The sequence below is a fragment of the Canis lupus genome, chromosome 28 (genome assembly GCF_048164855.1).
Source record: "Canis lupus baileyi chromosome 28, mCanLup2.hap1, whole genome shotgun sequence".
Classification (NCBI taxonomy): domain Eukaryota; kingdom Metazoa; phylum Chordata; class Mammalia; order Carnivora; family Canidae; genus Canis; species Canis lupus.
In genome coordinates, this window is record NC_132865.1 from 40,222,504 (window position 1) to 40,238,645 (window position 16,142).

At 35.4% G+C, this 16,142-nt stretch overlaps 1 long non-coding RNA gene across 1 annotated transcript in view; it reads right to left on the reverse strand.

Moving 5' to 3' along the window:
• The window catches only part of LOC140620026 (uncharacterized), a 61,800-nt gene that overhangs the window by 10,946 nt on the left and 34,712 nt on the right, over positions 1 to 16,142 (reverse strand). The window contains exons 2-3 of the long non-coding RNA XR_012019773.1: positions 9,447 to 9,535; positions 730 to 806 (exon numbers count right to left, since the gene is read on the reverse strand). This is a non-coding gene — a long non-coding RNA (uncharacterized lncRNA). The remainder of the gene's footprint in view (positions 1 to 729; positions 807 to 9,446; positions 9,536 to 16,142) is intronic.

The following is a 16,142-nucleotide window of genomic DNA, read 5'->3' on the forward strand; positions in this document are numbered from 1 at the left end:
GGGCTCACCCAGTGCTGAGTCAACTGACTTTTAAAGTTCCAGGCTCCAAGTCTCACTGCTTTTACAAACTCACAGAATTCAGCCCCTCTGGTTTTTAAAGCTGAATATTAGGGGTATTAGGCTTCCCTGTGAGCATCCTGATGTGAGGGCCCATTTTTCTGCCACTATGTGCATGCAAGTCCCTCCCTTTTATGGGAAGCCTCCTTATGCCTTTCTGACCTTCCCTTTTAATAATTCAGATGAAATTTCTTCTCTGTATTTAGATGTGGAGATTGTTCTTCCAGTCTTTGGATTGCTCTTCAGTGTATTGACTTTGATATAGGTGATATCTAGTTGTAAACATGAGTCCAGGTAAGTTAGGGTACTCCTCCTCCACATTTTCCCAAGGTCCCATGAGATAAGCTGCAATTTATTTTAAGAAGAAGATAAAGAAGTTTGCCACACTAATTGACTCTTCCTTTCACAAATGATTTCTCTGTAGCATGTGATGCTGTTTGATAGCATTTTATCCACAGTAGAACTTCTTTCAAATTGGACTCAATCCTCTCAAACTCTGATGCTACTTCATCAATTAAGTTTATTACAAATTCTTTCTTGTCAATTAAACAATATTCACAGCATGTTCACCAGGAGTAGATTCCACCTCAAGAAACTTTGTTTGATCATCCATAAGAAGTAACTCCTCATCCATTAAAGTTTTATCATGAGATTGCATCAATTCAGTCACACCTTCAGATTCACTTCTAATGCTAGTTCTCTTGCTCTTTCCATCACATCTGCAATTACTGAAGTCTTGAAACTTAAGTCTGTAATAAAAAAAAATCAGTATCAAAAAAAAAACTAGTATCTGCAAAATACAATAAGGTAAAGCACAATAAAATGAGGTATGCTTATACTTCACCAGTGTGCATCCATTTCAACACTTCTATTTAATTCTAGTAATATTTGTTGTTTTTCTATTATTCTTCCAGGGTCATAGTATTGTGGTCATCATAAGTGCTCAGGGAATCACAGAATCAAAGACTTTAATAATGACACGAAGTGTTACCTAGATCAATGTTTGAAGCCCAGTTAATTTTGACCTAAATTGAACACTTAATAATGTGCCTCCTAACAAAGTAATATCTTATGAATTTATCCAACTTATCTTTACTAGGCACATTAAACTGTCAAACTACTTATTTTCTTTCTTGCTTTACAAGCGTAGAAGGATTAAAGAAAATTTAGTCCATTGTTGATAATAGCTGAAACAACAGCTTGAATTAACTGACAGTTATTTAAAATCTAGAAAATTCAGAAGGATAGGTCAAATTACTGAGAAAGTGTGCTAGTTTCTGAATGTTTGTGACTTGCCCCACCTCTCTTCATATCTTGAAGCTCTAATCCCCAATATGATAATGATATGGGAGAGCTTGGCTTTTATCTTATGGAGTTGAAGAATGAATCTTGCAGACAACAGAGAGTGAGCAAAGCAACAGAAGTTTATTAAACAAAGATACAGAGAAAGCTCTCAAAAGTGAGAGGGGTCCTGACAGAGTTGCCACTGAAGGCTTTTATGGTCTCTTTTATAGGAACCTGACCAGAGCACTTGGTAAATTTCTTGTCAATATCAGGGTGGATGTTTAGAACAAACATTGTGGACATGTAACTATCATAATAACAAACAAGGTGTTTTTGTAAATATAATGGCCCATACAAGGTATTCCCTTCTCTCTGGTTACTATCTCCTCCAGGGATCCCTGCGTGGCGCAGCGGTTTAGCGCCTGCCTTCTGCCCAGGGTGTGATCCTGGAGTCTGGGAATCAAGTCCCACATCGGGCTCCCTGTGAAGAGCCTGCTTCTCCCTCTGCCTGTGTCTCTGCCTCTCTCTCTCTCTCTCTCTCTTTATCTCTCATGAATAAATAAATAAAATCTTTAAAAAAAAAATTTCCCCCATAACATTTTACTGTATCTGGGATTTCTGTGAGACTAGTCAGGTAGGCCTTGAGATTCTTGTGCCATCTTGGTTTGAGTAGGGACTATTCATAATACCTTAATGACATATTTCTATGATCTCTTAGTAGCCATTAAAAGGGGGGATGATGCTACTTAATATTTTGGAGCTAGGGAGACCGGTTTATTCTGTTTGTTTTTACTTTCTGATCTGTGTTTTCTTGAGATGGGCAGAAACCTAACTCTGGGGCCTTTACTCTATCTTTCCCTGTCTAGCCCCATCTGCCCCTAACTCGGTCCTACATCAATAGTAGTTGGAAATTGAGCCATTGGGAAGTCATGAGATTGTAAGGTCCTGAAGGTAGAACTTCTTTGATGATGCTAGTATTCTTATAAGAAGACAAGAGTCAGAATTCACTCTCTCTCTCTCCCTAAACAAGCAGAAAAAAAAGAGGTCATATGAGCCCTCAGAGAGATGGTGGCCACTTACATTCCAGATAAAGAGGCATCTGAGTAAACTCTACCTTGTCGTCACCTTGATGTTGGTCTTCCCGCCTCCAGAACTATGAGAAATAAATGTTTGTTGTTTAAGCCACCCAGTCTATGGTACTCTGTTGTAGCAGGCCAAACTGACAAAGACACAACCTGAACTCAGACACAAAGATAAAAGTGAAAGCTCAGAGTGCTAACTTTGATTTAAAATAGAGAAACACTTGGATCATAAGTTGAACAGAAACTGAAAGTAAATGGAAATAAGATACAAAAAGAACAAGTATAATTCTGAGAAATAAATGAAACAACTTATTCAAATAGACCTTGAAGTGGCTGAGTAGTTAAAGTTAAGATAAAGTAAATAATTTGACTGGATTCAAAGATGTCTCAAGGGGCACCTGGGTGGCTCAGCAGTTGAACGCTGCCTTTGGCTCAGGGCATGATCTCGGGGTCCTGGGAAAGAGTCCCACATTGGGCTCCCCATAGGGAACCTGCTTCTCCCTCTGCCTATGTCTCTGCCTCTCTCTCTCTCTGTGTCTTTCATGAATAAATAAATAAATTCTTAAAAAAAAAAGATGTCTCAAAAAACAACAAACAAACAACAACAAGCCAGAAAAATCATGTACTAAATCACTAAATGGAGTGGCCAAGTGAAAAATTTGACTTTTTTATATGGACCTGTAGTCAAATTTGAATTTGTTTTATTAAGTAGAAGATATGGTCATACATATTTTATGATATTTTGGTATTAAATTATTATTTAAAATAGTAAAGATGTATACTGTATATAGATATACATCCAAATGATTATTTTTAGGATTATGTATGGCTTTTACTTTCTGAAAAAATCCGGGGTGATTTAGTACAATAGAAGGATAAATATGAATCCTTTAGAAACAAGTAAAATATACAAATGCACAATCTCAGTTAATTTTTCTTAAATTACATTCACTGTGTTGGTAATAGCTAAAGAAATTTAATAGATTTTATTGGAAACATGTTCAGTACCTATCTTCCAATTCATTAATTTTCTCCCCTGCTGTATTCATTCTGCTATGAAATCCATCCTTTGAGTCCCTTATTATTACATTCTTCATGTTGTAATCTGTCTTTTATAACATGTTAATCACATCTCTTTATAAGTTTGTTCTCAATATCTTTGATAGCTAGGACATTTTTATTATTTACTTTGCATTTTATCTCATTTTTCTTATTCTTTTTTAGTGGGAGCATTTTGCATCAAGCTATTCCAACAGAGCAAGAGACACATGGCCTTCACTGACACTCTCCAGAACACATCCTGGTTTGGTGCTGGCTACTATGCAGGTATTAGTTGAAATTTTAATATTCTTTCAGCTTTAAAATTCAGAGTTTTAGATGAACAGCTATCTTTAGTTCCTTAAAACATTTTAATTCCTTTAAAATACTTCCAATACCAGAATAATTCCAGATCAACACACAGCTTATATATAACATTTTCATGTGATAAAGTCCAATATGAACTGTATGAAAGGTAATCTATGGCTCCACCTTCATGAATGGAATTAGTGCCTTATAAGAGACTCCAGAGGGCTCCCTTGTTTCTTCTGCCTTGTAAGGACACAGCCAAACTATAAATCAGGAAGTAAATTCTCACCAGACACCCAATCTGTGAGGTGGTTCATGCCTTGCTCTTCAACTTCCCAGACTCCAGAAACTGTGAGAAATAAATTTCTATTTTTTATTAGCTACTCAGTGTATAGTATTCTATTATAGCAGTCCAAGATGACAAAGACAGATGCTAACATTTTTTTTTATTTATTCATGAGATACAGGGAGAGAGAGAGAGAGAGAGAGAGAGAGAGAAGAGGCAGAGACACAGGCAGAGGGAGAAGCAGGATCCATGAAGGGAGCCTGATGTGGGACTAGATCCCGGGTCTCCAGGATCAGGCCGGGCTGAAGGTGGTGCTAAAGCGCTGAGCCACGTGGGCAGCCCAGATGCTAACATTTTTAACAACAATGGAAAACCATGCTTTCTCCCTGAATAGGGCTGGCCCTCCACTGCTTAGTGTTTCTGGTTTCTAGGATCACAAGACCCAAACTTTAGAGTCTGTGCTCAGACTAGACTGGTGAACCACTAGACGCAAGAGTGTTTCTGAGAGAGGAAACCCTCTTCTATGGAAGAAATGTCAGAACAGACTTTGGATTACTCTGTTCATGGCTTATAACAAGACTGAGAAATGGTAAAACTCTGTGGAAAACTTCAGTTGTTCTGTCATTAATTTGGCTAGGATACTGGCCCAATGACTGAATACTTTAAAATAGGCCTTGGGGACAATGAAAGCCCAAGTAACTGTGAGACAAGTTCCTAAGGCATCCACATCATGGAAACATTGCCTGATTCATACTGCACTGGCCCCATGACTAGGAATCAAAAGTGTGCGTCTGGTTGAAGACCATGATTGGTAGGCACATAATTCTCCATTCTAGGTCCAGTCAAGTTAGTCTTAGAAATGTTTTCATGACTTAGCTAATTTCAGTCTAGGCTGATTTACTCCTCCTGCCACTCACATCAGCCCCTTCCCTTGGAAGCCTTGAACCCTAACCCAAACCCACAAAGCTTTGACCTCTTTTCTTTTCTTTTTTTTTTTTTTAAGATTTTATTTATTTATTCATGAGGGACACACAGAGATAGAGGCAGAGACACAGGCAGAGGGAGCAGCAGGCTCCATGCAGGGAGCCCGATGTGGGACTTGATCCTGGGTCTCCAGGATCACACCCTGGGCTGAAGGCTGCGCTAAACCACTGAGCCACCAGGGCTGCCCTGACCTTTTTTCTAGAGAATAAAGAATTTGGCAAATGTCTCATAGGAAATGTCCAGGTCTTCATCTTTGTCTTTCTTCTTTGAGAGATGGTCAAAATCTTTTTTGATTTCTTATTTCCAGCAGTGACTGTTCCTGGACAAATTAGTGAAAATCTGGATGCTCAACTGCTTAGTTGTGATCAATGTCAGCAAATGTCCTCAGGGAAAAGCAGGGAAGACTGTGATCTCACCTTTCCAGCTTGGTCTCCCTGTAGATTCTTGGCCCTTTAGCATTTATTGATTCAGCAAATCTTGTACATTTGCAAACATGTTTGTGTTTTATTCTACTTTTTGAGTTATCCTTGTTATAATGGTTGGTTTGCCAAAGACTTCTCCCTCCTATCAGTGAAAGTCTTCTGTGTATGTATATTTGTGATATTCTACATCATGAGTTCATAATGACACTTGTAGGTCAAATTTAGGACTAGAGTATTTTCACATAATCTCACTCACCTTCAGTTGACACCTTTCTCATCTCCTCTGCAGAAAATTATCATTCTCAATGATGATAGGATAATTACTAAATTTGCTTTATCCCAAAAAATCATAAATCAAAGAATGAAAACAAACATACCAATGCTACCACTAACAATTTGATTACTGTAAATATTTATTATTATTATTATTATTATTATTATTATTATTATTATTATTATTTTGCAGTTCTATTTGTTCTTAGCATTGATTCCACAAGGATTATGCAGTCAAATACTTCGTCTCATTTTGGATAAGCTGAATTCAAAGTTAAATAAAGACAGATAGGGTGAGTGATTTAATAATCCTATCTATTGCAGCAGGAATTTGAATCTATTTAAAGAAATAGAATGATATCCCCCAATAAATCATTTTGAAATAATTGAATGCCTTATTCATAAAACTATGTTGAAAAAGGTTAAATAGACTACACATACACACACTAAATATACTGAGTAAACTACACACACGAATACAGAAGACACACAGACTTATGCATTAGAGACAAATTAATAAAGCAAAACAAGAGCATAAATACTTCAAAATACTCATAAACTTGTCTTATAGCATTTCAAGTTAATTAGAAGCAATCAAATTAAAATAAGTTGAAAAGTGGGCAAATGTTATGATGAAGCAAGTCAGAACAAAATGGCTCTTAAATAGCTGATGCTATAATTAAAAGTTGCTTGATTTCATTTTTTTATTTTTTATTTTTATTTTTTGCTTGATTTCATTATACACAAGAATATTAGGCATTAAAATTGTAGGGATGCCTGGGTGGCTCAGCAGTTGAGTGTCTGCCTTTGGCTCAGGGCGTGATTCCAGTCTCGGGATCGAGTCCCACATCGTGCTCCTTGTGGGGAGCCTGCTTCTCCTTCTGCCTACGTCTCTTCCTCTCTCTCTGTGTCTCTCATGAATGAATAAATTTTTTAAAAGTCTTTAAAAATAAAATTGTAATGAGCTAACTTTTTCCTTCTATTGTCAACATAAATGAATGCTTTAACAATATTAAGTGCTGGTGATGAGAAAATGGGTACTTTTGCCTTTGATATAAATTGGTATATCACTTTGAAGGATAATTTAGAAGAATGTAGTAACACTGAAACTGGGCATACCCTGTATCTACATATTTATAATTCTTGTGTCTACCCTAGAGAAGCACTAAGGGCACATGAGATAAGGAGCATATATAGTAAAAAATTAGCGGGGATCCCTGGGTGGCGCAGCGGTTTGGCGCCTGCCTTTGGCCCAGGGCGCGATCCTGGAGACCCGGGATCGAATCCCACGTCGGGCTCCCGGTGCATGGAGCCTGCTTCTCCCTCTGCCTCTCTCTCTCTGTGTGTGACTATCATAAGTAAATAAAAAAAATAAAAAAAAAAATTAGCTAGTAGGCAAAGAATAAATAAAATGTGGTATGTTGATATGGTAGGGCATTAAATGTACAGAAAAAAAGAAAAAATATGTGTATATTGTTTTCTAAGGTTTTTAAATAGGCAAAAATATAGAATAAAAATACCTAAGTTAATATAGGTACAATTGATTGGTTGATTATTATTGACTTATTTGGTTTGTTAGAGTCCATTTTTGCATCTTTCAATTAAACAGAAAGGTATTTGGCTGTATATACTTAGAAATACAATGCTACTTAAATATGTGATTTGGGTATTAAAAATATAAATAAAAATATTGTCCTTTCATTAATTTCATCATCTATGCTCAATTTAAAGGAACATTTATATAAGATAACAATAATTCCCTAAAGAATAAAAATTTCTTGTTTGGATTTGTCTTTAAACTCATCCCCTTTTAATGATGAGACTATATCATATGTGAAGGTAACATATATTCTTTTATATGGTCAAGCTTCTCCTCCTATGCCTAATGCCTAGAAGCTTTGTTTAAAAAGGAGGAGGTGAAGGGGCACTTGATTGACACAGGCAGTTGAGTGTCCAGCTTTTGGTTTTAGCTAGGTTGTAATTTAGGGTCATGATCTCAGGGTTGTGAGACTGAGCCTTAGGTTGGATTCCATGCTCAACTCAGAGCCTGCTTGAGATTCCTTCTCCCTATCTCTGTGCCTCCTGCTCATGATCTCACGCTCTAAAATAAATAAATAAATAATGAAAAAAAAAGAGAGAAGGTAAAGAGGAAGAGGCAAGGTTTGAAGCAAATTTGGAGTTAAAATCTTGAAATGGTGTAGTTACTAATTACATGGTAAATTATAATAATCAAAACTGATTAAGAGCTGATGGATTCCAGCAACTAACTTTTCAGTGAGCTACTACTCAATAGGAGAAAGGCAATATTTTCCATACATCATTTTAGGGGTGTAGTTATTGAAAAATAGTTGGTATTCATGGTTAAATGCAATAAAATATGATATGCTAATATACCAGTTACATGAATATTATACATTCTTTTTATAGGAACAGCCTATTTGATTTTGGCCTTTTATATACTAATAGCTACTCAATAAATAGTACACTAGATATTTTGCATAGTTTATATTTTTTTTAATATGCCTCCAAATTAGAAACACATATTTATTTCACAACCAACCCATCATATCCTGAATCAATCTTGCTCACACATCTTGCCACTGTTACATGTGTTCCACTCATTTGTAATCAACGTTTTCCATTTTGAAAATTATGTTTTTGCTTTTGGCCAAAAATAGCCTACTTTTCTGTCTGCCTTCTTTGCCAGGAATCATGGTTTTTTTGAAGAATAGTAGATATCAAATCTTTACTATAAGAGAATATATATTCGGATGAACCAAATGTGTGATGGTGGTAAGCAAACTGTCAACAGAAGAGACGTCAATCATATTGCGTTAGTGACTGGAAGAGAGGCCTTTAACAACAACCACCACAGCTGGTAATTCACACTGATGCTGGGGACTCTGCAATTGTTTAACATGTTCTCAGATCTTAGTGATTCGTTCCTTCCCTTTTTTCACTTTAGTTTTGTATTTCTTAAATAACTTCTATTTATTGGACTACATATTGCCATGACAAATCACATTTTTAATTACAATGAAATTGTATGAAATTCATGAAATTCATGAATTCTATGAAAGCCTCCACTTGTCTTTCTTCTGTGTAACTGTTGCAGGATTTCTTTTCCTTTGGTGCCCAAGGTTCTTGGTCCTGTGGCTTCAAAGAACAAAGAGGTAGACCAGAAGAAGACTGATGGCCAGCAAAGTTTATTGAGTGATAGTATAAAACTCCCAAAGAGGGAGGGGACCTGAAAGGGCTGTATGGGAGTTTCTAAGTCTAAGGGTTTTTATGGGCTTGTTGGTGGGCTATTTAATCTGATTAACCCTCCATAAGCCTGTCAGCCACTCAGGTTTTTGTCATCTACCTACATATGGGAAAGGGTGGAGGACTCCTTCCAAGATGGTGTAAAATCCTTTTAAGGGTGGTTTCCTCTCAGGACAGGGTTCTCCTGTCTCTGCCTGCCTTTCTTCCAAATCTCATCCCCTTACATCCAAATCTCCTGGAACTACCTCCAAAATATTGAATCTCATTTTACTGTCTCCACTGAGCACTATTGAGGAAAAATATTCCTAGAAGTATAAAATATAGCATGTGTGACATGATAAATAAAATCCCCAGACACTTTCTAAAAGATAATAATGAAAGGATGTAAATAGACAAACATTGATTCTCAAGATTTTAGTAAAAAATATTTTCTAGATTTGTCCTTACCTATTTGTGTCTTTTCCTTTTCATATCTAGAGAAGAATGTTCATTTGAAAAAACTGTAAGTAGGATTATTGCTTATTATTTTCTTCTTCCTGTTTCAGAATCATTGAAAACATCATTTTACAAACTTAATTTCAATTTTCCATTCTACAGCTGTATTTCTCAACATATGACTGCATCATACAAAATCTTATTGCATTGTTCCAGATATGAACCTAGTCACTATGAAAATCTAATGAATAAAGCAAATATTCTCCTATTTGTTTGTTTGTTTTGGGGGGGGGAAGAGGATGAGGGAGATGGAGGGAGCGAATCTTAAGCAGGCTCCACATTCGGTGTGGAGCGTGAGATGGTGCTTGATGTCACAACCTTGAGGTCATGATCTGAGCCAAAATCAGGGGTCACAGCCTTATCCTGTCAGCATGGAAAGCATAGATAGCCCTGTGATTTCAGACAAACAAGATACCCCAAAGATGTTCTTAGTAACTAGTTAGAACAGAATTTACACTCTCTAAACTTTTTTTTTTTTTTTTGACAATGGCATACTTCATATCTGGAACTTTGTTAATGAAGATTTTATAAGAACTCATGGGAAAATCGATGGCTTTAACTTATTTCATGTGAAACACAATTGAACATCAGATTATTTCGTCCAGTCATATGTCCTGACTTTTAATCACTTTATGTTCTGTGCTCATCTGTAGATACAGGTGAAGTAAACTAAAGGTGTAAAGTTGTTGAAGAGAATCAATAAGATATTTACCTCTGCAAGTAAAAGATAATGTTATTAGAGTGTAAAATTAAAGGTTGAAGCAATAAACTTGATTTAAAGTGTCCTTGAGTCCATTACCTTTGGTGGCTGAGTCACAACTCTGAAATTGAGTAGACATTTAGGGAAGCATATTAGTTCAATCAGGTGGCAGATGAGGGAGGAATAATGCTTTAAGTCCACCTTTGCTTCAGAATAGATGCAAACTCCTCTGGGGCACCCAGGACTCCATACTTTCTCTGCCTGTCAAATGTAGTCTGCTCCCTTCAACTTCCCTCTCAGCCTCTCCACAGCATCACCAATGAGACAGATGAGTGGGAGGAAAAACGTGAAAGTACTTGGTGAACTGAAAACAATTTTGGTCCCCTTTTTCCCCTTTGAACCACAAGTTCAACTTTTTTTTTTTTACAAGTTCAACTTTTAACTACGCCCCAAATTATCAAACTACATGAGGCGTATTCCTGGGCATCTTCTTCATATTCTGAACAGTTGGTTTTCTATGTCCCAGGACCAACAGAGTTAGCCTTGAGGAGGACAGTGCAGTAGGGATGGGGCAAGTTCACTACATGGTGATTACTTCCTCTCTCTCAAATAACATGGAAGGCTGTCCCCAAATCTTTCTTGCTGGAAATATGAAGAGATACCAGTGATCTGTCTCCTGTAAGATGCACATCTTCACAATCAATGCTAGCAGTCATAATACCACTTCTAAATTTTAGTGTTGATAGTGGATACCTCTTATCTATAATAATCCACACTTTCAAACTACAGATAATCAATCCTACTCTAATAACACATTTACAAGTTTTCAGGGAAAAAAAAAGTTAAGTGTTTTAACTTCTACAGAAATATTTTTAAGCACCCAGAGTCATTTATAGTTGCACTTACCTTCCAGTCATAGTTACAGAGTGGTGTGCATAACTATTATGAATAATGTATGGGCAGCAGGATAAATTGATACTCTTTTTAAATTGTAAGTGATATACTTTGAGAGGCATATATTTTTATAACAGCTTTTTAGATAAATGCTATGAATACATGATATTAAAGTATCAAATATTTATATCACATAGTTGTTATCATTGCTTTTTAATGTAACCTAGCACATTCTAGGGAAAATGCCATGCTGATTATGTTAGGACGTAAAGTGAATGATGTGCTCTGAGTAAAGCAATAGCAATTAGAAGTGAAGATACTAAAATATCTGAGCAACAGTAAACAATGGTAGAATTTAAAATGCCTGGCTATGTTAAATTCTGGCTTGGCAGTGGATTAAAGAGTTTAATTGTTTTAATTCTTTGCAATTTTGCAGAATTGAAGGCATTTGCTCAAAATTTAGGATTTTAAATGGAGCCATTAATCTAACAAAGGGAAATTATGTTCTTCTCTAAACACTGTCTAAGCCTCTCAAATTAGAATAATCTAAATCTTAGTAAGTAGATTTTATTGCTCATTTTTATTTTTTTACCTGTGAAAGGAAATTTTTGAAATTTGGAAAACATTATTTTCCAATGGGAAGAGTCTATGGTCCTGATCTTGTACAGTGTTTAAGTTTTAAAATTAGTGTCTAACACACAGTCCTAGCTTTGGAAATCATTTATTGTGGGAGTTAAGACAAAACACATAATCTCTTACTTGTAGAGGTTTATTTGTTTGTATGTAGAATTGCCACATGAAGAGGGTCATGATACCCTCTTGGCTTCAAAAGGCTGTGATGGGGAACAAATGAGCTAAACTGTGTGAGCTCCAATAAACTCTGAGAACTTCTATGAACAAGTACTTCTTTGATACAGAGTACAAGGAGACATCTTTTTCTGTCTTTTTTATAAAAATAAAGCATTTAAATACATTTCTGAGCATCCCAGAATGATGGATTAAGAAAACTCAACAACATTGTGCTGCCAGGGTGGCTCAGTCACTTTAGTGTCTGACTCTTGATTTCAGCTCAGGTCATGATCTCAGGATCATGAAATTCAGCCCTGCATTAGACCTTGCATTTAGTGCGGAGTCTGCTTGAGATTTTCTCTCTCCCCCTCCCACAATCTCTCCCCCCTGCTCATGTGCTCTCCCTTTCTCTGTCTCTCAAAAATAAATGAATCTTAAGGAAAAAACCCAAAGTGTTTTTGCATTTTGTTAAGTAGAAGATGTGAAGACTAAACAAGTAAACAGTCTTATTTATATCTGATATTGACAAACTATTGTGACTCATTTAAAAGTTGAAAAACTTACTAAACCAAATAATAATTTAAACAGCATCTAAGATCACAAAAACTTTCCATTCATTTAAGAGTTTCTCCCCTCCCTGAAAAGAAAATATTTCTCAGAGTTAGCTGATAATGTCTTCCTTGAAACAGTAGTAGAGTATTGTTCAGAGTGTGCAATAACTCTCAGAATCCAGAAAATTAGGGCAAAAGACAAACATGTATAATCCTAATGGAATTTAATGGCTATAGCAGATATATATGTATTATAATAGAAGAGAACAAATTGTGGATGAAACACTGGAATCCAACAGAGCAAATCAAGGAATTAGTATGAAATTAAAGTGAAAGATCCGGAGTCATCTGGTGACTCCTGTGGCATGGGCCAGGAGTTCAGAAACTAAGTCACCACAGGGAACTCACATGTGATCAATGTATTCAGGAACCAGTGAAGGAACAAGTGTGTGGAGATCATCTACATGTGCGTTAGGTGACTCACATCAAAAATGTAGCTTGAAAAAAAAAATGTAGCCTGATATGTGTCTTAGTCTAGGGCCTTCTTCCTGTGTGGCAAAGCACATAAAAATTCTAGGTCTGCAGGCACAAGATAAAAGAGAAAATTACTGAGTGAATTAACATCCTCTGTATAATGAAATAATCAAACTTAAGGACTAGTGAGTTTGCTATACTCTGAAATAAAAGGTATATCGACATGAGGAAACATTGATATGGAGTAACAATAATGGAATAAATTTGAGGACCAAAACTATCACTCTCACTCAGTCTGGACACTAAATACCAAAACCACACCTTACTGATTACATTAACTTGATCTTGCTATTAAACGTCTTCAATTGCACTTCTTTTCAGTGTAGCTTCAGCAAATGATTTGATTGCTTATACCAGCTATTTCAGGAAAGACTCATAAACTCTTTAATGGTAACCATCAGTAGACAATTTCTTCTATAAGACTTCCAGAATTCCTCATCTCTAAGTCCTGGTATTGTTATTGCCACCAATCCTGGACTACTGTACCATGATCTGTACCCAGTCCTAATAAAGTCTCCACTTTAAAGGCATGTTTTCAAGAACAAGAACAGAAAAAAAATGAATCACTGTTTCCACTACACTGATGTATCAAAGGAGACAATGTCAAATAGACTGAGAAAGTAGTTGATAAAATTCAATAAATACTTATAATAAACTTTCTGACCAAATGAGGAGCAGAGAGGGAATATCCTAGTATTATAAAGATTATATACCAAAATCCTTTATTGAGAATTTCAGCTGAGGAAGAAACTATAGAAGCACCCCCTTAAGATCAGCCATAAGAAAAATATGCCCGTTTATCATGATCTGAGTGTTTTTTCCAATGTTATAGAAATTTGCAAACACAGTTTAGAGAATTAGAAGGAAAAAATATTGTGCATCAATAACAATCCATGCAATACTGTCTTTGTGCCACAAAAGTGATTCTGAATTACTTAGAGCTGTTTTTTTTTTCAATTTTGATAGAATGAGGAATATATGTTTTAAAAACAAAACAAAACTATGTTTCTACCAGCCATAATGGAAAACCTCAAATTTGTAATGCATCGGGTAGAGCAGGACTCAGAAAACCTGTTCTCTAAATGACAATCCAGTAAATATTTTTATATTTTGAGGGCTATCTGTAGTCTTTTCTTTTATACCTACCCTTAAAAATATATTAAAAAAACTATTTTTAACTCATGGAATATACAAATAGGACAAGCCAAATCATCAAGAGTATTTATAGAAATACAAAAATACCATAAACTACCAAAAATTTAAATTGACAATATCTGGGATCTAAGCAAAAACTATTAAGCGTACAAAGAAGCTAGAAACCACAATAAATAATAGGAAGGAAAATCAGTTACTACAAAATGATGAAGAATAGATACACATGGTAGAAATAATTGAAAAGTTAAAGAATATCATTATAATTAATCTTTCACTTTTTTCTACCATGTGTGTCTATTCTTCATATGTTCACATGTTGCCTCACATATTGAAGAAGTTAGAGGAAATAATGTTATTTACACACATGGAACTTATAAAAAGACAAAGTTGAACTAACTTCTTGAGATACTAACTTCTTGAGGTATTAACAAGTGTAAGATAATTAAAAATAAAAAAGATGAATGGAATTGATAAAGAAAATTTTTGACTTCTAATATTTGTAGATCCTGCTCACGGACCCTCACAGAAGCCATACTTCAGTCATTACTAGAGTCAGGAAAACCTCAAAGCATAGCCTCTACTTCTGCCCTGAGCACGTATTATATATATGCTTCATTAACAAATAATCTAAAAAGAAACATTTCAAACATGAAGAGTAAAACCTTCCTAGTCCCCATAAGATTGGAGCCAGGCATTCCTTCATGTACTAAAAGCTTATGATAAGATCTGTAATTTCTAGAATGCTTTTTGTCATGATTTGCAACTCTTAATGAAAAAATTTATATAACCCTTTTCTAAATATTCCTTCCCCAAAGCACTCTTTTTTTTTGATAAAGAGTGTATATCCTAGACAGCTGTCCTAACTTGGGCTCATATAAAACTCTCCATTTTTTTAATAAAAAAAAAAGGATTTGTTCATTTGTGTCAACAAAATTAACACTAGATTAGATCATTGTACAAGGAAAGAGTAGTGAACATGAAAGCAGAGTAATAGAATTAATCCAAAATAAAAGAAAAATTCTGGAAAAATAAAGAGCAGCAATATGTTGTGGAAAGATCAAGAAAATTAGAATTTGTGCGCATAGAGTTTCAAAAGAAGGATAGAAAGAGGAAGAGACAGAAAAGATATCTGAAAAAATAATGGGTAAAAATTTTCCAAATTGATGAAGGGTATAAAACGTATAGATTCAAGAAGCTAAGTGCAATATAAGCAGATGAAACATGGAGAAAAACTATACAGCATAGCTAACTATAATACATTGCTCAAAATTAGCAATAAATAAAAGGTAGCCAGAGGAAAAAGACATACTATATACAAAAGAACAAGGATAAGAATGACAGTAGAGTATCATTAAAAAAGAGTATAAGACAGAAGGCATTGGAGCATCTTTAAAGCAATGACAGACAATTGAAAATTTACACCCAACAAAATATCCTTGAAAAAAGAATTTGAATTAATTAAAGACTTTTTCAGGCAAGCAAAACCTAAAAGAATTCATCACAGAATTGCATTTTAGTAGGTAATAAAATAAGCCATTTATGCAGAAGAAAATGATACCTTATGGAAATCTGGTTTTACACAAAGGAATGATGAGCAACTGAAATGGTGATTACTTGGATAAAAATGAGTATTTAGACTTGTTTAAAAGATAATTATTGGGATGCCTGGGTGGCTTAGCAGCTGGGTGTCTGCCTTCAGCTCAGGACATAATCCCGAGATCTGGGATCGAGTCCCATATTGGGCTTCTGCATGGAGCCTGCTTCTCCCTCTTCCTGTGTCTCTGCCTCTCTCTGTGTCTCTCATGAATAAATAAATAAAATCTTTAAAAAAGAGATAATTATCTGTTTAAAGCAAAATGTGGCAACAGTGCAGTGTCAGGTTTATGATGGAGATAACTGTAAAGTCTATGATGATAAAAACACGAAGGCCAAGAGGAGACAAATGAAAATGTATTTTGTAAGTTATATTATATGTGAAGTGACATAATATCTTTGATTGTAGAGCTTAATAAGTTAAATGTGTAG